This window comes from Arachis stenosperma, chromosome 5 (assembly GCF_014773155.1).
Source record: "Arachis stenosperma cultivar V10309 chromosome 5, arast.V10309.gnm1.PFL2, whole genome shotgun sequence".
Classification (NCBI taxonomy): domain Eukaryota; kingdom Viridiplantae; phylum Streptophyta; class Magnoliopsida; order Fabales; family Fabaceae; genus Arachis; species Arachis stenosperma.
Window position 1 is genome coordinate 79,256,431 of NC_080381.1, and position 20,900 is coordinate 79,277,330.

The window sequence follows — 20,900 nt, forward strand, 5'->3', positions numbered from 1 at the left end:
ACCTGGGATGTTGTATGTATATATATGTATATAGTTATTATCTAGCTATATCTAGGGGTGTTCTAACTAAAAGTTTATACTTAAATAAAAGTTGGATCACTGAATATTGTGGACTGCTTGTGATGTATTTATGTGTAGTTGTTTATAACCGTTTTATCTGTTATCAGTTGTGAATTGATTATGTATGATTCCGTCTATTAACCGAAATGTTTTCAAACAAAAAAAAATATACCTCGCAAATTAACCACGCTTTTAACAACGAATCAGGCTCATATAATAAATAATAGATAATAATTAGGTAGACAAGTTGGTAGCGCTCAGTTTCTAGTATGATCATGACGTACCAGAAATTGGGTCGTTACATCCTGGCTTTGGGTTAATATAGGAGTCTAAGACTCTCCTTTCTTGCCCATCATGATTGACTGGGCCTTCTCTGGCATGGTTATGAACTTCTTCCTCATGGTGATTCTCCATATTCTCCTCCATATTTGTTTCAAAATACTCTTCCTCTTCCTCAGCACCAATGACTCTCTTCCCTCTTGCTTCCCTCCTTAATCTAAGGAAGGTCCTCTCTGGTTCAGAATCAAAGGATGTTGAAGCCCCACTTCTCCTACCTGTCATACAACCAATCAAGGTAAAAAAAAGCAAGAAAGAAAATGGATGAAGAAATTACTTTTGTTAGAGTAGTTGTTAGTGTGAGTGGTGCAATTGATCGAACAGTTAGAAGAGTGGAAATATGGATACCGAATAAAATAATCAAGGAAGAAGGAAATAGAGCTCAAAATAAAATAATAATAAAACTTGATGAGTTCTATCTCTCCAATCAATTTAATCACTGTCAAATTTAAGCCAATCCCCGGTAACAACGCCATAAAACTTGATGAGTTCTAATTCACACCCCATTCAAAAATTAGTGAATTAGTTCTTTTGGCAAGCACACCAAAATTATCGCCAAGTAATAACCCACAGTGGAGTGGAATCGTATCCACAGAGATTGACAAATTCAAGCAGTTTTAATTGGTTGATGAATTAGTCAAGCGGATCAATAAGATTGTGAAGTGCAGAATTGTAAATGACATAAATGTAAATGACTAGAATATAAAGAAAAGAAATAAAGTGCAGAAACGGAAATTGCAGAATGTAAAGTGTTGAATCATAAATGACTTGAATGTAAATGGGAGTGGGGAATTGCTGAATGTAAAAATTAAGCTGTAAAGAAATGGATAGATAAGATTAGGGAAGTTCATTGAGATTGGGAGATGTTGTCTCTTTGGATCAAATCTAGCTTATATCCCCTTTAATCATGCAACTCATTGACCTCTTGGAAATCATGATTGATTGAGCCCCAATCTCTTGGTGACTCAATCTCTCAGATCTTGATCAAAAGCCAATTCCTTGGTCTAATTGCTCATGAAGAGAGATATGCTTGGTCCCTGATTATACCACACACCCTTATAGGTCCAAGTAGATGGAGGATTATATGTCACGTATCCAAACACCAAAACCCAGATTCTACACAAGTGTGAGAAGGGATTTCAAGCAAGGTTTCATGTTTCCTTTCCCAAGGTTCCTATGAAACCCAATTGCATTCAATCTCTTTCCCAAGATAATTGAACACTAAGCATTAAGAACAAAATTCCTTCTAGCAAATGAAAGAGAAGATGAAGAGAAGAAGAATTTTACTATTATCAATCCATCAAGTACAACAGAGCTCCCTCTCTCAATGAGAGGGAAGTTAGCTACTCATAGCTCAAAAAGTACTCAAAAGTGAAGTGTAAAAGTGGATCTAAAACTGACTGCTTAACCCCCTTCTTTAGTACTCCTTGGGGGTATTTATACTACTCCTAGTAAAATAAAAGAATTACAAAAGTGAAAAGGGGAAATTACATTTTCAAGGGAAAAGAAAATACTCAATAAGCGTGACTTCTTGGAGCTGGCGTGTGGCTAGCGCTTTACTGGCGTGTCACATGCCCTTCATTTCTAGCTTGGCGTGCCACGCCCAATCCTTCAAGTGGCACGCTCATCTCTCTATCAACCTTGGTCTGCCACGCCTTCGAACTCAAGTGGCACGCCTTTTTCCTTTTCCACTTTTCTTTGCCTCTGAAAACTTGAACTGGCGTGCCACGCCCTTACTCTAAGGTTGGTTAAGCTTTTATGGAAAGTTGCACTAGCGTGGCATGCCCAGGGTCTGGCATGCCATGCCCCTTTGTGAGTGAGTGGTTCCTCTATTTGGCGTGCCATTCCACGAACTCAAGTGGCATGCCCCAATGCTTCTTTGCCCTCTGAATGACACTGGCGTGATGACGAGCGGATATTTTATACGCTTTTTGGGGATAATTTCATGTTGATTTTAGTATGTTTTAGTTAGTTTTTAGTATATTTTTATTAGTTTTTAGGAAAAATTCATATTTTTGGACTTTACTATGAGTTTGTGTGTTTTTCTGTGATTTCAGGTATTTTCTGACTGAAATTGAGGAAGCTGAGCAAAAATCTGATTTAGGCTGAAAAAGGACTGCTGATGCTGTTGGATTCTGACCTCCCTGCACTCGGAATGGATTTTTTGGAGCTACAATAGTTCAATTGGCGCGCTCTGAATTGGGTTGGAATGTAGACATCCAGGGCTTTCTAGCAATATATAATAGTCCATACTTTACGCGAAGATAGACGATGTAAACTGGCGTTTAATGCCAGTTCCATGTTGCAGTCTGGCGTTCAGCGCAGAAACAGGTTGTAAGTTGGAGTTCAACGCCAGAAACAGGTTACAACTTGGCGTTCAACTCCAGAAACAGCCCAGGCACGTGAGAAGCTTAAGTCTCAGCCCCAGCACACACCATGTGGGCCCCAAAATTGGATTTCTGCACTATCCATCCTAGTTTACTCATTTTCTGTAAACCTAGGTTACTAGTTTAGTATTTAAACAACTTTTAGAGATTTATTTTGTATCTCATGACATTTTTTGATCTGAATTTTATACTCTTTGACAGCATGAGTCTCTAAACTCTATTGTTGGGGGTGAGGAGCTCTGCAACGTCTCAATGAATTAATGCAATTATTTCTGTTTTCCATTCAAACACGTTTGTTCCAATCTAAGATGTTCATTCGCGCTTCACTATGAAGAAGGTGATGTTCCGTGACACTCATCACCTTCCTCAATCCATGAACGTGTGCATAACAACCACCTCCGTTCTACATTAGATTGAATGAGTATATCTTAGATTCCTTAATCAGAATCTTCGTGGCATAAGCTAGAATTGATGGCAGCATCCTTGAGAATCCGGAAAGTCTAAACCTTGTCTGTGGCATTCCAAGTAGGATTCCGGGATTGGATGACTGTGACGAGCTTCAAAATCGTGAGTGTTGGGTGTAGTGACAGACGCAAACGGATCAATGGATCCTATTCTGACATGATCGAGAACCAACAAATGATTAGTCGTGCTGTGACAGAGCATTTGGACCATTTTCACTGAGAGGATGGGAGGAAGCCATTAACAATGGTGACGCCCTACATACAGCTTGCCATGGAAGGAGCCTTGCATGTTTGAAAGTGAGGAAGCATTATGTTACAGGAATTCAGAAGACAAAGCATCTCCAAAACTCCAACATATTCTCCATTATTAAGTAACAATTACTTATTCCAAACACTTTCACTTTTTACAATTAAAGCTAAAGAACCCTATTGGTATCCTGACTAAGAATAATACGATAACCATAGCTTGCTTCAAGCTAACAATCTCCGTGGGATTCGACCCTTACTCACGTAAGGTATTACTTGGACGACCTAGTGCACTTGCTGGTTAGTTGTGTGGAATTACATAGTGTGAGTGTAATTTTTGTGCACCAAGTTTTTGGCGCCGTTGTCAGGGATTGTTTGAGTTTGAACAACTGACGGTGAAACTTGTTGCTTAGATTAGGAAAAATTTATCTTTTTTACTAGAATTGCATCTTTTATTATCCCTTCTAAATTTTTTTTTCAAAAATATTAGTTTTCTTTATTAATTTTTAGTTTTTCTGTGAATTTAGTGTCATGTTTTAAGTTTGGTGTCAATTGCATGCTCTTGTTTGTCTTTCAAATTTTTGAATTGCATGTTCTTTATTTTTCCTTGATCTTCAAATTGTTCTTGTCAAATTTTCTTGTTTGATCTTTGCTTTTTCCTATTTTGTGTATTTTTCGTGTTTTCCTTGTGCAAGTTCAAAATATTAGTTTTCAAAAAAAAAATTATTTTTATTTATTAAAAATACCTCTTTAAAACACGTTACATTTATAGCTCAATTGGCTAGAGCGTTGGTTTATGTTCTTGGTAATTGGGTATCTTCTTTTTAAAATCTTTTTCAAAATTAATTTTTCTTTGATTGAATCTTGTGCCAAACTTTAAGTTTGGTGTTTTCTTGTTAATTTTCTTTAATTTTCGAAAATTTATTTTGGTTTTCTAAAAATTTTAAGTTTGGTGTTCTTCCTTTTGTTCTTGTTGTTCTTGTGATTCTTCAAGGTGTTCTTGAGTCTTTCTTGTGTTTTGATCTTAAAATTTTTAAGTTTGGTGTTCCTTGGTATTTTTCCTCTAAAATTTTCCAAAACAAGGAGCATTAGATCTAAAAAATTTTAAGTCTTGTGTCTTTTGTGTGTTTTTTTCTTTCATCATAAAATTCAAAATTCAAAAAAATATCTTTTCTAACTATTTTTAAGCCATATTTTTTAATTTTTTTATATATATAAAAATTAAGATTTCAATTTCAAAATTTTTAAAATCTTATCCTTTTAAGATTTAAAAAAAAATTATCTTTTTCGAAAATATCCTAACCACTTTCTCTCTCTTCACTTTTTCGAAAATCTTCATAAAATATTTTTAAATTATTTTATTTTATTTTATTTTATTTTATTTTTATTTATTTTTAATTTTATTGTTGTCTTTATTTTATTTTATTTTATTATTATTATTTCAAAATTTTTATATATAATAAAATAAATAAAATAAATCCACATCATCTCCCTTTCTCCATTATGGACTTAAGTGGAAATGAACAGTCCAGAAGGACTCTGGGGTTATATGCTAACCCCACTACTGCTTCATATGGGAGTAGTATATGTATACCCTCCATTGGAGTTAGTAGTTTTGAGTTGAACCCTCAGCTCATTATCATGGTGCAGCAAAGTTGCCAGTATTCTGGTCTTCCACAGGAAGAACCTACAGAGTTTCTGGCACAGTTTTTACAAATTGCTGACACAGTACATGATAAGGAAGTAGATCAGGATGTCTACAGATTGTTACTGTTTCCATTTGCTGTAAAAAACTAAGCTAAGAGGTGGTTAAATAACCAACCTAAGGACAGTGATGAGCGGATAATTTATACGCTTTTTAGCATTGTTTTTAGTATGTTTTTAGTATATTTTAGTTAGTTTTTATTACATTTTCGTTAGTTTTTAGTTAAAATTCACTTTTCTGGACTTTACTATGAGTTTGTGTGTTTTTCTGTGATTTCAGGTATTTTCTGGCTGAAATTGAGGGACCTGAGCAAAAATCTGATTTAGAGACTGAAAAGGACTACAGATGCTGTTGGATTCTGACCTCCCTGCACTCGAAGTGGATTTTCTGGAGCTACAGAAGCCCAATTGGCGCGTTCTTAATTGCGTTGGAAAGTAGACATCCTGGGCTTTCCAGCAATGTATAATAGTCCATATTTTGCCTGAGATTTGATGGCCCAAACCGGCGTTGCAAATCAGCTTCAGAATTCCCGGCGTTTAATGCCGGAACTGGCACAAAAATTGGAGTTAAACACCCAAACTGGCATAAAAGCTGGCGTTTAACTCCAGAAAAAGTCTCTACACATGAAAGCTTCAATGCTCAGCCGAAGCACACACCAAGTGGACCCCGGAAGTGGATTTTTACGTCATTTACTCATTTCTGTATACCCTAGGTTACTAGTTCACTATTAATAGGACCTTTTGATATTGTATCTCTACCTCATGACACTTTACATGTTTCTCATTGTATCTTCTACGGCATGAGTCTCTAAACCCCATGGTTGGGGGTGAGGAGCTCTGCTGTGTCTTGATGGATTATTGCAATTACTACTGTTTTTCATTCAATCATGCTTGCTTCCATTCTAAGATATCACTTGTTCCTAAACCTGATGAATGTGATGATCCGTGACACTCATCATCATTCTCAACTATGAACGTGTGCCTGACAACCACCTCCGTTCTAACTTAGATTGAGTAGATATCTCTTGGATTCCTTAATCAGAATCTTCGTGGTATAAGCTAGAATTGATGGCGGCATTCAAGAGAATCTGGAAGGTCTAAACCTTGTCTGTGGTATTCTGAGTAGGATTCAAGGATTGAATGACTGTGACGAGCTTCAAACTCCTGAGGGCTGGACGTTAGTGACAAACGCAAAAGAATCACTGGATTCTATTCCAACCCGATTAAGAACCGACAGATGATTAGCCGTGCTGTGACAGAGCGCGTTGAACATTTTCACTGAGAGGATGGGAGGTAGCCATTGACAACGGTGAAACCCTACATACAGCTTGCCATGGAAGGAGCCTTGCGTGCTTGAAGAAGAAGACAGTAGGAAAGCAGAGGTTCAGAAGATAGAGCATCTCCAAAACCTCAACCTGTTCCCCATTACTGCAAAACAAGTACTTATTTCATGTTCTTTTGCTTTTTACAATCAACCCTGATAATTATTGATATCCTAACTAAGAGTTACAAGATAACCATAGCTTGCTTCAAGCCGACAATCTCCGTGGGATCGACCCTTACTCACGTAAGGTATTACTTGGACGACCCAGTGCACTTGCTGGTTAGTTGTGCGGGATTGCAAAAGTGTGATTGCAATTTCGTGCACCAAGTTTTTGGCGCCGTTGCCGGGGATTGTTCGAGTTTGGACAACTGACGGTCTATCTTGTTGCTTAGATTAGGACTGTTTTATTTTTGTTGGTTTAGAGTCTTTTATTTGAGTTTAGTTTCATATTTTAAGTTTGGTGTCAATTGCATGCTTTTGTTTTCTTTTAATTTTTCGAATTTGCATGGTCTTAGTCCTTTCTTGTTCTTTAAAAATTCTAAGTTTGGTGTCTTTTTTGTGTTTTTCCTTTAAAATTTTTGAAAATTTGTGTTTGATTTTCTAAAAATTTTAAGTTTGGTGTCATTTTGTTGTTTTTCTCTTTCCTCACTTCAAAAATCAAATCTTTTTCAAAATAATTTTCAATTAGATATTTTCAATTGCTAATTCCAAAATCTTTTTAATTAACTAACTGATTTAGTTTTCAATTTGCTTTGATCTTATTTTCTTTTAGTTTTCGAAATTTGATTTTATTTTCCATTTGTTTTATTTTATTATTTTCGGTCAAATAAAAAAAATATTTTACTTGTGAATTCATATCATATTCCCTTTCTCCATCATGGACCTAAGTGAAATTGAACAGTCCAGAAGGACTCTGGGGTCATATGGTAACCCCATTACAGCTGCATATGGGAGTAGCATCTGTATACCTCCCATTAATGCAAGCAGCTTTAAGCTAAATCCTCAACTCATTATCATGGTGCAACAAAATTACCAGTATTCCAGTCTTCCACAGGAAGAACCTACTGAGTTTCTGGCACAATTCTTACAACTTGCTGACACAGTACGTGATAAAGAGGTGGATCAGGATGTCTACAGATTATTACTGTTTCCATTTGCTGTAAAAGATCAAGCTAAGAGGTGGTTGAATAACCAACCTACAGCAAGCATAAAGACATGGAAACAGTTATCAGACAAATTCCTGAATCAATTTTACCCTCCAAAAAGGATGACACAGCTAAGGCTGTACATCCAAGGCTTTAAACAAGAGGATAATGAATCCCTTTATAATGCCTGGGAGAGGTATAGAGGTATGCTAAGAAAATGCCCCTCTGAAATGTTTTCAGAGTGGGTACAGTTAGACATCTTCTACTACGGGCTTACAGAAAAAGCTCAGATGTCTCTAGACCACTCAGCTGGTGGATCTATACATATGAGGAAGACGATTGAGGAGGCTCAAGAGCTTATAGATACTATTGCTAGAAATCAACATTTGTACTCTAGCAATGAGTCCTCTACAAAAGAAGAAGTTATGGCAGTAGCCACTGATCCTAATCCTCAAGAAGATGGTTGAGCTTAATCAGCAATTACACCTGATGACAAAACAGTTAGCAAAATTTAAAGAGATGCTCGAAGAAACTAAAATTGCTAACAAGAACATAGAATCACAGTTGAATCAGGCAGAACAACAGTTATCTAAACAGATAACAGAAGAATGCCAAGCAGTTCAACTGAGGAGTGGGAAGACATTGAATAACACTGCTCAAAGTAGCAAAAAGCCAATAAAGGAATAATTGACAGAGGATAACCAAACCACTGTCCAAAATCCCTCTGAGGACAGTAAGAGTCCAGAGAGGAATACTCTTGGCATTCAAATGCCAGAAAAGGGGGGAAAGCTGGCATTAAACACCCATTCCCTGCCCAGTTCTGGCGTTCAAACGCCAGAAAAGGGGGAAAAGTTGGCGTTAAACGCCCATTCTTTACCCAATCCTGGTGTTCAAACGACAATGGGGAATCAGACACCTGAGAGTGCTGACAGTAAAAAGGCTTCTCCAACCACCTCTGTAAGGAATAAACCTGCAGCAACTAAGGTTGAGGAATATAAAGCCAAAATGCCTTATCCTTAGAAATTCCGCCAAGCAAAACAGGATAAGCAATTTGCCCACTTTGCAGACTTTCTAAGGACTCTTAAAATAAAGATTCTATTTGCAGAGGCACTTGAGCAAATACCTTCTTATGCTAAGTTCATGAAAGAGATCTTAAGTCATAAGAAGGATTGGAGAGAAACTGAAAAAGTGTTTCTCACTGAAGAATGCAGTGCAGTCATTCTGAAAAGCTTACCAGAAAAGCTTCAAGATCCAGGAAGCTTTATGATACCATGCACATTAGAAGGTGCTTGCACCAAGACAGCCCTGTGTGACCTTGGAGCAAGTATCAATCTAATACCTGCATCCACTATCAGAAAGCTTGGGTTGACTGAAGAAGTCAAACCAACCCGGATATGTCTCCAACTTGCTGATGGCTCCATTAAATATCCATCAGGCATAATTGAGGACATGATTGTCAAGGTTAGGCCATTCGCCTTTCCAACTGACTTTGTAGTGCTGGAAATGAAGGAGCACAAGAGTGCAACTCTCATTCTAGGAAGACCTTTCCTAGCAATTGGACGAACTCTTATTGACGTACAAAAAGGGGAAGTAACCCTGAGAGTCAATGAGGATGAGTTCAAGTTGAATGCTGTAAAAGCTATGCAGCATCCAGACACACCAAATGACTGCATGGGCGCTGACATTATTGACTCTTTGGTGGAAGAGATCAATATGACTGAAAGTCTAGAATCAGAGCTAGAGGACATCTTCAAGGATGTTCAGCCTGATCAGGAGGAACTAGAGGAAACAAAGGAATTTTTGAAAATTCCTCAGGAAGAGGATAAGCCTCCCAAACCTGAGCTCAAATCACTACCACCATCCCTGAACTATGCATTTCTGGGAGAGGGTGACACTTTTCCAGTGATCATAAGCTCTGCTTTAAATCCACAGGAAGAGGAAGCACTGATTCAAGTGCTAAGGACACACAAGACAGCTCTTGGGTGGTCCATAAGTGATCTTAAGGGAATTAGCCCAGCAAGATGCATGCACAAGATCCTATTGGAGGATAATGCCAAACCAGTGGTTCAACCACAAAGGCGGCTAAATCCAGCCATGAAGGAGGTGGTGCAGAAAGAGGTCACTAAATTACTAGAGGCTGGGATTATTTATCCTATTTCTGATAGCCCCTGGGTGAGCCCTGTCCAAGTTGTCCCCAAGAAGAGAGGCATGATAGTAGTTCATAATGAAAAAAATGAACTGGTTCCTACAAGAACAGTCACAGGGTGGCGTATGTGTATTGACTACAGAAGGCTCAATACAGCCACCAGAAAGGATCATTTTCCTTTACCATTCATAGACCAAATTCTAGAAAGACTGGCTGGTCATGATTATTACTGCTTTTTGGATGGCTATTCAGGTTACAACCAAATTGCAGTAGATCCTCAGGACCAAGAGAACACAGCATTCACTTGCCCTTCTGGCGTGTTTGCCTACGGGAGAATGCCTTTTGGTTTGTGTAATACTCCTGCAATCTTTCAGAGATGCATGCTATCCATCTTCTCTGATATGGTGGAGAAATTCCTGGAAGTCTTCATGGATGACTTCTCAGTATATGGAAACTCATTCAGCTCCTGTCTTAACTGATGTGCGGAAAACGATCCGACACAAAACTCACCGGCAAGTGTACCGGGTCGCATCAAGTAATAATAACTCACATGAGTGAGGTCGATCCCACAGGGATTGAAGGATTGAGCAATTTTAGTTTAGTGGTTGGTTTAGTCAAGCGAATCAAATATTGGTTGAGTGGTTTGTATCAAGCAGGAAGTAAATGACAGAAAATGTAAAGGGGGAAGGGAGAATTGCAGTAAATTAAAGAGCAGGAAAGTAAACTTGCAGAATCTTAAAGAACAAGAAAGTAAATGACTGAAACTTAAAGTGCAAGAAATGTAAATTGCAGTAACTTAAATTGCAAGGAATATAAATTGCTTGAATGTAAAAGGGATTTGAGGACAGGGATTTCAGAATTTAAACAAGAGAAATTGAATTGCAACAATCAATAGAACAGAAATTGAATTAGAAGCAATTAGAATTCAAACAGAAGGAAATTAAATGCAGCAAAGGTTCACAGAAGAACCAAGAGTAAATTGAGACCTCAGGACTCCAGAGACTAGGTAGCTAAGCCTAGATCTCAATTGCCTTCCCAAATCTAAGATCACAAAGCAATTAACAAGAAATTGAAGAAGAAGCAGTAAAGGAAATGTGTTTGAATTCAATTATGCAGAAATGAAATCAAAGAGATTTTGAATGGAGATTGAGACAGAATTTCCTCAATTCTTCACACCCAAAACTCAAAACAAGAAAAGTAAAAGTGCCCAAGCAAGAACGAGGAAGAAGAGAGATCAATTCTCCTCCCCAATTCTCTGAAATCTCAGTGAAGTCACCAAGAGAAGTTGCCAAATTCAGAGTTCCCCAGAAAGTGCCCAATGCAAAAGTCAAAGAAAAGGTGAAAAGTAAAAGTGAAAGTAAAGGTTCTATTTACATCAAACTAACTCCTATTTATACACTTTCTATTCTTGGATCTTGGGATTTGGATGGGCTTTTGATTTGGTGAAGAATTGAATTTTATTGGATTTTTAATCCAATTTTAGCCCATGAAGGATTGCTTCCAGGAGGCTGCCCTGCCCTTGTGGAGGGCAGGGCAGGATTTGGTGCTTGGTGCGTGCGTGGTGCGGGCGTGGTGCAGGCTTGGTGCGCAGGATGCTGCTCTGCCCTCGCGGAGGGCAGGGCAGAAAAAGTTGGTGCGCCAGATTGATGCCTTGGTGCGCTGCTGGTGCTGCCAGATGATGCTGTGGTGCGCCAGAATTGTGCCTTGGTGCGCCAGATTCATGCCACAACAAAATGCTGCCCTGCCCTCGTGGAGGGCAGGGCAGTGTTGCCACTTTGACATCCCGAGTTCGAAACTTGGATGCTACACACGCTACCCATTTTCCTTGGCTTTCTTGGTACCAAAGTGAAGCTTAATTCCTTGCTTCCTCATGGTCCCGTGTTCAACTCTTGTGGCAAGCATTGTAGGCATTTTCCTTTGATTTTCTTCCCTTGGTGAGCCCGATACTGCCCTTGTGGAGGGCAGGGCAAGGTTTTGTTCTTCTTGATTTCAAGGCACAAATTTGTGCTCTGCCCTTGTAGTGGGCAGGGCAGAGTTGCCTTTCATGCTTTGTTCCCTTATGTTGCCCTCCTAGAGGGCAGTGTGCCCTTGTGGAGGGCAATGCTTGCATTCCTCCTTTTATGCACCACACTTCTTCTCTCTTGGGCCACGCTTTCTTCTCCTTGGACCACACTTTCTTAGGCCACACTTTTCTCTTTTCTTCTTTTCTTCACCTACAATAAACCAAAACAACCACTCAAAGTATCACTAAATTCACAAGACTTATAAATCAATTAAAAATCAATTAAATTTAGCTTAAACCTCATGAGTTAACATTAATTTCATGGTGGTTGTTTGATTTAAAGAAGTTATGCATTTTCACTCCAAATCAATTACTTAGGATGCAAGAAAGTGCATAAAGACTAACAAAACAAGTAAAATTAGCTTGAAAAATGGGTATATGATGACCAGTCATCACAACACCAAACTTAAATCTTGCTTGTCCCCAAGCAAGCATCAAAACTAAGAGAAATTGAAATGAACAAGAAAAGAACACATATCCTTATTAGGCATATAGCAGAACTTGATTTTTGGGGTCTTCATGCAGACAATGATAACTCAAGTTATTGTTTGCTGTAACATAGTATACATTTCTCATCAAAGGTTTGCTAAACTTGCTATTATAAGACTTACTCTTTAATCACTCCCTTGCTAACTTTTCTTTCTTATAATGCTTAACAAGCTTATTCTTTTGGAGGTTTGGTGTCTAATGTTGCAGTAATAGCCTTTGGCTTTATTTTTTTCTTTCTTTTACTCAACATCTTTCCACCACAGACACATGGCTCACTAATTCTTCCTAGGATCATTGATGCCCAGCATCTCTTTGGATAACTAAATGTTCTGTAGCTAAGTTGCTCTTTATTGTGGACTTTCAATTGGCCATCCCAAATCAGTTGATCTAAGTGACCGGGTTTTAAAATACCCCTTAGAATTTACTCATCCAAGCATATCTTAGTACAAGAACACCACAGGCATGTGTCCTAGGGTCCAAGCTATTGGTGTCCAACCTTTATTCTTTGTTTTTCTTGCCACTTTGGCTTTTTCTTCTTCCTTTTCTTTCTTATTTTTGTTTTTGTTCTCAAGGGCTTTTTCTTTATTGAAGGATCTTTATAACAGCAAGCTAACTCACACTTGAATGAGAATGATATTATGCAACAATTATTTCATGAGTTATGCCTTTAATCAAACATATATACCACCATTAACTTCCATTCTACTTATGCAACATTGGATATTTCACTTTTCAATTCAAACCAAATCTCTTTTATTCAAGCATATGGGAAACAAAACAAAATCTCAAGCTAAGTGATGGATAACAAGCATTATGCAGATTTGGCATTTTTAACAAACAATTTCACTTGCAACTAGATAAACACTTTAGCAAGACATACAATGGTTCCCATGTTCAAAATAATACACAGTAGCAAGGATCAAGTTTAGATACAACCTTTGAAGTTGCAGCCCTTTGATTTTTCCTTCTGTTGTGTTTTCTTTAAGCTAGGATGCACAATATCTTCAATTGTTGACTTATGTCCTGCATATTTCTCAAAGTTGCTTGCTTCTCAAGCCCTTAAGTGTATGGTTAGTATGCATAAATTGAGTGTGGCTCTTGGATTTATTTAGGTGTTGGAGACACCAAACTTAATTGCTTGCCACTGCCTCTTATGCAACAAGTTAACCATATGTGAAACCTTGTATTCTTGCTAAAGGTTATGGAATTAAAGCTAGAAAGCAGTTAATTAGTTGGATAATTTGTTTGATTGCTTAAAGCTAGCATTATGCAAGAAGTGAGAATGTGCTTTTAAGTGAGATTTTTGGTGGAACACCAAACTTAGAATTCTTCATTCTCCCTTAAATTGTTTTGGTGTTCAACACCAAACTTAGCTCCTTGCAATGCATACCAATTATTCAACATTTTTATTGAAAAAACTATGAAAAGAAAACTACCTTAGGTTGGGTTGCCTCCCAACAAGCGCTCTTTTATTGTCACTAGCTTGACATCTTCTGTTCTGCTGATCATGGAGGTTGAAAATCATAGTGCCTTAGCTTGTCTTTCTTCACTGTGAACTTCCTTCCGATTTCCTCTTTGATAACCTCTATAAATTCTTGTGGAAGGATCTTAGTCACAATGTAGTGATCAGACAATTGTGGGGACACCTTCATGGTTTGAATATTGATCATCACTCTATCCCCTAGTGAAAATTTTCCAGTGGGGATTTTCTGCTTTTCTTTAGTTCTATCCTCTGTCTCTCCTTGAAAGAATTCCTTGTTGTGTTTTTCTTGGCTGGTACTTCCTTTGTCCAGTATTTTCTCATTGTCCTCTATGATCCTCTTCCATCCTTCCTTCTTTGTAGCATCTTCGTTATTGGTTGGTTTGTCTTCAATGGTTTTGAGGAAAGTATTTGGTTTCTTCTCACCCATTTCTGCGAAGTACTTCACCAGTTGAGCTATCTGCTCCTCAATTCCTCTGATTAACATCTCTTGGTTCCTTGTTGTTTCCTCTTGGTGTTTCATCATTCTCTCTATTAGGATCTCCAAGTCTGTGATTCTTTGAGAGTCTTGTGAGATTGGTTGGTTATGAGATGTTAAAGGTTGGAAGAGTGGGTGTGGTGGTGGCATGTAGTGGTTGTTATTGTTGTAATGGTGTTTTTGCTGGTTTGAGAAATTGGGGTTGTTGTAATTGAAGTTCCTTGATTCGTGATTTTGGTTTTCAGTCCTTCTCCAGTTTGAGTGAGTCTGGCAGTGTGTGTTTTGTGAGTATTGGCTTTGATTGGTATTGGTGGATAAGTGATGTTGGTTGTTTGTGGTCATGGATTTGCCCTGGTTGAAACTTCTTTGTTCGTGATATCGGGCCTCCCCCATTCTTAGATAAGAATGAGGTCTCCATGGTGGAAATTTGGCATTCACTGCAGTGGACTGTAGGCCATCAACTTTTCCATCCCTCAGCCCCATGTGTTGCTGTGTTTGATTGTTCAGGTTCGTGGATGCCTTCATTCCTTCAAGTTTCATTACTTATTTTTCCGAAATTGCATTCTGTGGTTTCTCGCATGAGTGTTGGTTGGTGACTCCTTTGTCATTGAAATTTGCAATTCCTTGGGTAGTTGTTGTTGCTTTGAGTAGGCCATCTGAGAAGTAATCCACTGCTTTTCTTGTTTCTGGGGTTAGTCCTTCATAAAAAGCTCGGAAGCCCACTTTATCAGTTGCTTTCTTGTATCTCTCCCAGGCTTTGAAAAGTGGTTCTTCCTCCCCTTGTGTGAATAGATGTTCCTCCTCTTTCAACTGGATGATCTGTCTGGATGAGGTGAATTTGGCCAGAAATTTGGTGACCAAATCATCCCAACTAGTGATACTTCCTTGGGGAAAAGTTTCAAACCATTGTGCAGCTTCACCCTTTAATGAGAAAGGGAATAACAAGATCTTATAAGTGTCATGATCTGAACCATCAGTTTTGACTGCATTACAAGTCTTTAGAAAAGTGGATATGTGCTGCTGAGGATCTTCCGATGGATTTCCGTCATAAGAACAATTGTTCTTGATGAGTGTAATAAGTGGTGGCTTCATGTCATGATACCCCTTTGTTTATAGAAACTCGATTTCCTGTGGTACGCAAACAATCAGGATGACCAAACAACAGCACGCTTGAGAATTGAGTGCAGTTAATTGAGATAAATTGTTAGCGAGTTAATAGAGGCAATTTCTCAAACAGTTAGTGTGTTAGAGAAACAGAAAAGAAAAAGTGCTTAATCTAGACCTCCACTTCACTTAATCATTGTCAATCTATTTCAATCCCCGGCAACGGCGCCAAAAACTTGATGTGCGGAAAAGGATCCGACACAAAACTCACCGGCAAGTGTACCGGGTCGCATCAAGTAATAATAACTCACATGAGTGAGGTCGATCCCACAGGGATTGAAGGATTGAGCAATTTTAGTTTAGTGGTTGGTTTAGTCAAGCGAATCAAATATTGGTTGAGTGGTTTGTATCTAGCAGGAAGTAAATGACAGAAAATGTAAAGGGGGAAGGGAGAATTGCAGTAAATTAAAGAGCAGGAAAGTAAACTTGCAGAATCTTAAAGAACAACAACGTAAATGACTGAAACTTAAAGTGCAAGAAATGTAAATTACAGTAACTTAAATTGCAAGGAATATAAATTGCTTGAATGTAAAAGGGATTTGAGGACAGGGATTTCAGAATTTAAACAAGAGAAATTGAATTGCAACAATCAATAGAACAGAAATTGAATTAGAAGCAATTAGAATTCAAACAGAAGGAAATTAAATGCAGCAAAGGTTCACAGAAGAACCAAGAGTAAATTGAGACCTCAGGACTCCAGAGACTAGGTAGCTAAGCCTAGATCTCAATTGCCTTCCCAAATCTAAGATCACAAAGCAATTAACAAGAAATTGAAGAAGAAGCAGTAAAGGAAATGTGTTTGAATTCAATTATGCAGAAATGAAATCAAAGAGATTTTGAATGGAGATTGAGACAGAATTTCCTCAATTCTTCACACCCAAAACTCAAAACAAGAAAAGTAAAAGTGCCCAAGCAAGAACGAGGAAGAAGAGAGATCAATTCTCCTCCCCAATTCTCTGAAATCTCAGTGAAGTCACCAAGAGAAGCTGCCAAATTCAGAGTTCCCCAGAAAGTGCCCAATGCAAAAGTCAAAGAAAAGGTGAAAAGTAAAAGTGAAAGTAAAGGTTCTATTTACATCAAACTAACTCTTATTTATAGACTTTCTATTCTTGGATCTTGGGATTTGGATGGGCTTTTGATTTGGTGAAGAATTGAATTTTATTGGATTTTTAATCCAATTTTAGCCCATGAAGGATTGCTTCCAGGAGGCTGCCCTGCCCTTGTGGAGGGCAGGGCAGGATTTGGTGCTTGGTGCGTGCGTGGTGCGGGCGTGGTGCAGGCTTGGTGCGCAGGATGCTGCCCTGCCCTCGCGGAGGGCAGGGCAAAAAAAGTTGGTGCGCCAGATTGATGCCTTGGTGCGCTGCTGGTGCTGCCAGATGATGCTGTGGTGCGCCAGAATTGTGCCTTGGTGCGCCAGATTCATGCCACAACAAAATGCTGCCTGATGCCAAGGCATCTTAGGCTAGTTTCACTAGCATTTTCCTGTTAGTTTTAGTTGTTTTATGCATTTTCTTGAGCTTAAAGTAACCAAGAATGGTTAAATGAACAACAAAGTAATGAATCGTCCAAACAGTATAATTTTGATGCAAATTCCATGAGTTTTTAGTTATATTACTTGAATGCTATGAATAGAAGATTTCTCATGAAATTTTGCAAGACTTTGATGCAATTGTTTGGATGATTTCAGGGAAGAAGAGGCTAGGCAAGGAAGTAACAAAATCAATAAAGGAAGCTTGAAGATCACATGTGGAGTTTAAGTTCCAGTTTAAGCTTAAACTGGAACTTAAACTGCCAAGCCATATAATGCTGAAAGTGGCGTTTAACCTCCAGTTTTAACCTTAAACTGGAAGTTAAACGCCAGAATGAGAAATGCATCAAAGCTGAAATTGGCGTTTAACCTCCAGTTTAAGGTTAAACTGGGAGTTAAACGCCAGAATCATGGAAGTTGAGAAATGCTGAAACTGGCGTTTAACCTCCAGTTTAACCTTAAACTGAAAGTTAAACGCCAGAATGAGAATTTCACAAAGGGAGCATTTCCACGTTTAACCTCCAGTTTAACCTTAAACTGGAGGTTAAACGTGTTCGACACAATTTCTCACCAGGAAGCATTTCCACGTTTAGCCTCCAGTTTAACCTTAAACAGGAGGTTAAACGCCAGAAGTAAGAAAGGCACCAGGAGCATTTCCACGTTTAAGCTCCAGTTTAACCTTAAACTGGAGCTTAAACGTGTTCGACTATTTCTCTCCTCTAGGGTTGCTTTCTCATTTCCACGTTTAAGCTTCAGTTTAACCTTAAACTGAAGCTTAAACGTGTTCGACATTTCACACTCCTGGGTTGCTTTCTTCCATTTCCACGTTTAAGTTTCAGTTTAACCATAAACTGAAACTTAAACTTCAACTTAAACGCCACTTTTTGAAAGGGTTTCTGGGCCAAATATATTGAAGTTTAAGTTAGCATTTGAGCACAAACATTAACTTAAACGTATTATGGTATGAAACCCAATTGAATATCATGGTTTATGGGATTGGGCCTAAAAAATTGATGAGTCTGGAACTTCAATTTGTTGAGTCTCGTGTCATTATTTGTTTATCACTAAGTTTGCTCAATGAATGTTACAGAATTGGATCACAGCCTCATCAGGATTATGGACCATAAACCTAAAGCAAAAGGAAATTAGGGAAAGGCCTCAAAGCCCAAGAAACACAACAGAAGCTCAATTTAGAAAGTGTATAAATAGGATAGAATTTAAGTTAGTTAGCACTTTTTACACTAGGGAACTTTTTGATCATTTTGCTAGTTTTCATACTCTTGTAATTGAATTCAGAGCTATGACTCACTAAACCCCTTTCATTGGGTTAGGGAGCTCTATTGTAATTCAATGAATCAATAATAGTTTTATCTTCTTCTTCAATCTTTTCTCTTGAATTTTGTTAGAAAGCTTCTCGATCTAATTCCATTGGGTAGTTGTCTTGGGAAAGAAACTATCCATAATTGGAATCCTTCAGAACCTTGGGAAAGGAATGGAGGATTCATGCTAGAGAAGCTTTCTCACAGTGAATTGGATTGGGGTTTGGATGGATATTGTGACATGTAATCCTACCAAATTGTGGTTCATGAAACTGTGTGGTATAATCAGTGATCGAGCATCATCTCTTCTTATGAACATTTAAACCAAGGGATTGGGAATTTGTTTGTTTTTAGAGAGAATTGGTGAGCCAAGGGATTGGGATCCAATCATATAAGATTGCCAAGCAAAATTCAATGAATGCATTGGTTGAGGAAGGGATAAAAGTTGTTTTGATTCGGAGATCTCAATATCTCCTAACACCCAATGAACTCCCCATTTCTGATCTACACTTTCTCTTTACATTCTGCAATTAAATTCATGCAATCACCCCCATCCCTTTTAATTTCAGCAATTTAGCTTCTCGCTCTTTAATTCATGAAATTTTATATTCCGTTATTCTCATCTAAATCTTAATTCCGCTCAACTAGAACATACTTCTAATCCGAATTGCTCACTCAACCAATCCTTGTGGGATTCGACCTCACTCTATTGTGAGTTTTTACTTGACGATAACCGGTGCACTTGCCGGAAGGAATTTTGCCGATCGTGCAATTTCCTAAATCGTAGCTATCAAGTTCATAGCTAACATCAAGTTTATGGCGCCGTTGCCGGGGATTGGTTTTCGATTGACAATTCTCAAATTGGAAGTTAACTAGATTGAGCATTTTTCTTGTTTTGTTAATTTAGTTCAAGTTACTTGTTGAATTTTAATTTCTGCACTCTGTTATTTGCTTTTTCTTTCTTATGCCTTTAGATTCAAGCAACTAACTCACTGACCCACTAACTATTTGAATTAATTCCTCAACTGCTCTAACCATACTCTTCCATTAACCAAGAGTATTTCACTTGTTTGCTGCCTGTGCTGTGTTCTTGTATGACAGGTAGGAGAGGAGAGACATCAACTCCTCCATATACCGAACCAGAGAGGACCCTTCATATACTTAGAAGGGAAGCAAGAGGGAAGAGAGTACTGAGAGAAGAAGAATCTGAAGGAGAATCTGAGGACAATTTTGAGGAAGCTCTAGATCTCAACATGGATAGAGAAGTTCACAACCATGAGAGGGCTGATGGAAACAATGCCATTCCTGAGAGGAGGGTTCTTGGTTCATACATAAACCCAACCTCTGGGAATTGTGGTAGCAGCATTCAGAAACCACCAATTCAGGCCAACAATTTTGAACTCAAACCACAGCTAATATCATTGGTGGAGGATCATTGTTCATTTGGTGGGAGTGCTAATGAAGACCCAAACCAACATCTCACAAAATTCCTGAGAATTTGCGACACTGTGAAGTCCAATGGAGTCCAGGAAGATGCCTATAAACTGCTCTTGTTCCCATTTTCACTTAGGGACAAGGCAGCTAAGTGGCTGGAATCATTCCCAAGGGGGAGCCTAACAACCTGGGATGAGGTGGAGAGCAAGTTTCTGGCACGTTTCTACCCGCCACAAAAGGTCAATAGGCTTCGATCTGAGGTTCAGACTTTTAGACAACAAGATGGTGAGACGCTCTACGAGGCATGGGAGAGGTTCAAAGAATTGACAAGGAAATGCCCACCAGACATGTTCCATGACTGGGTGCAATTGCATATTTTCTACGATGGACTTTCTTATGAATCAAGGAAGGCTGTAGACCATTCATCAGGAGGTTCATTGAACAGGAAAAAGACTGTGGAAGAAGCCATTGAAGTGATTGAGACAGTGGCTGAGAATGAGTACTACTATGCTTTAGAGAGGCACAACACTAAGGGAGTCATGGAGCTGAACCATGTTGATACAATTTTAGCCCAAAACAAGGTGTTTGCCAAGCAACTAGCAGAGCTCACCAGGAAATTAGACACAAAGCAAGTGGCTGCAATACACACACAAGATCAAGAGGAAGTAAGCATTGAAGGAGGTGATTGGGAAGAGGCCAACTATGTGGGAAACCAACAAAAGCAATCATATGATCCACATTCCAACACTTACAACCCAGGATGGAAAAACCACCCAAACTTTGGGTGGGGAAACCAGCAAACCCAACCACAAAACCACAAACCTTACAACCACAACCAACATAACAATTCCACATACCAAAACTCCAACCAAAGATCATACCAAGCCACACAAAACACTTACTCCCAACCACCATATCATGGCCAAAATAATCAACCTGCCCAATCCAATCCGAACCAACAATTTCAAGATCAATTAAACAGGATAGAAGGAATGCTAGCAAACATGGGTCAGGACATAAGTGAGTTGAAAAGCTTTAGGGAAGATGTGAGATCCACCTTATGGAACCATGGTGAAAAACTCAAGAGGATGGAGTCTCAAGTAGGAGAGCTATCTCAACAGGCCCCCAAGTCAA

General features: G+C 38.6%; 1 non-coding gene across 1 annotated transcript; it reads right to left on the bottom strand.

Moving 5' to 3' along the window:
* Positions 1-20,011: 20,011 nt before the first annotated feature.
* On the bottom strand, positions 20,012-20,115 carry LOC130983678 (small nucleolar RNA R71). Its single transcript, XR_009087658.1, has one exon. It is a non-coding gene; the product is annotated as a small nucleolar RNA R71 (small nucleolar RNA).
* Between the last annotated feature and the right edge of the window lie 785 nt (positions 20,116-20,900).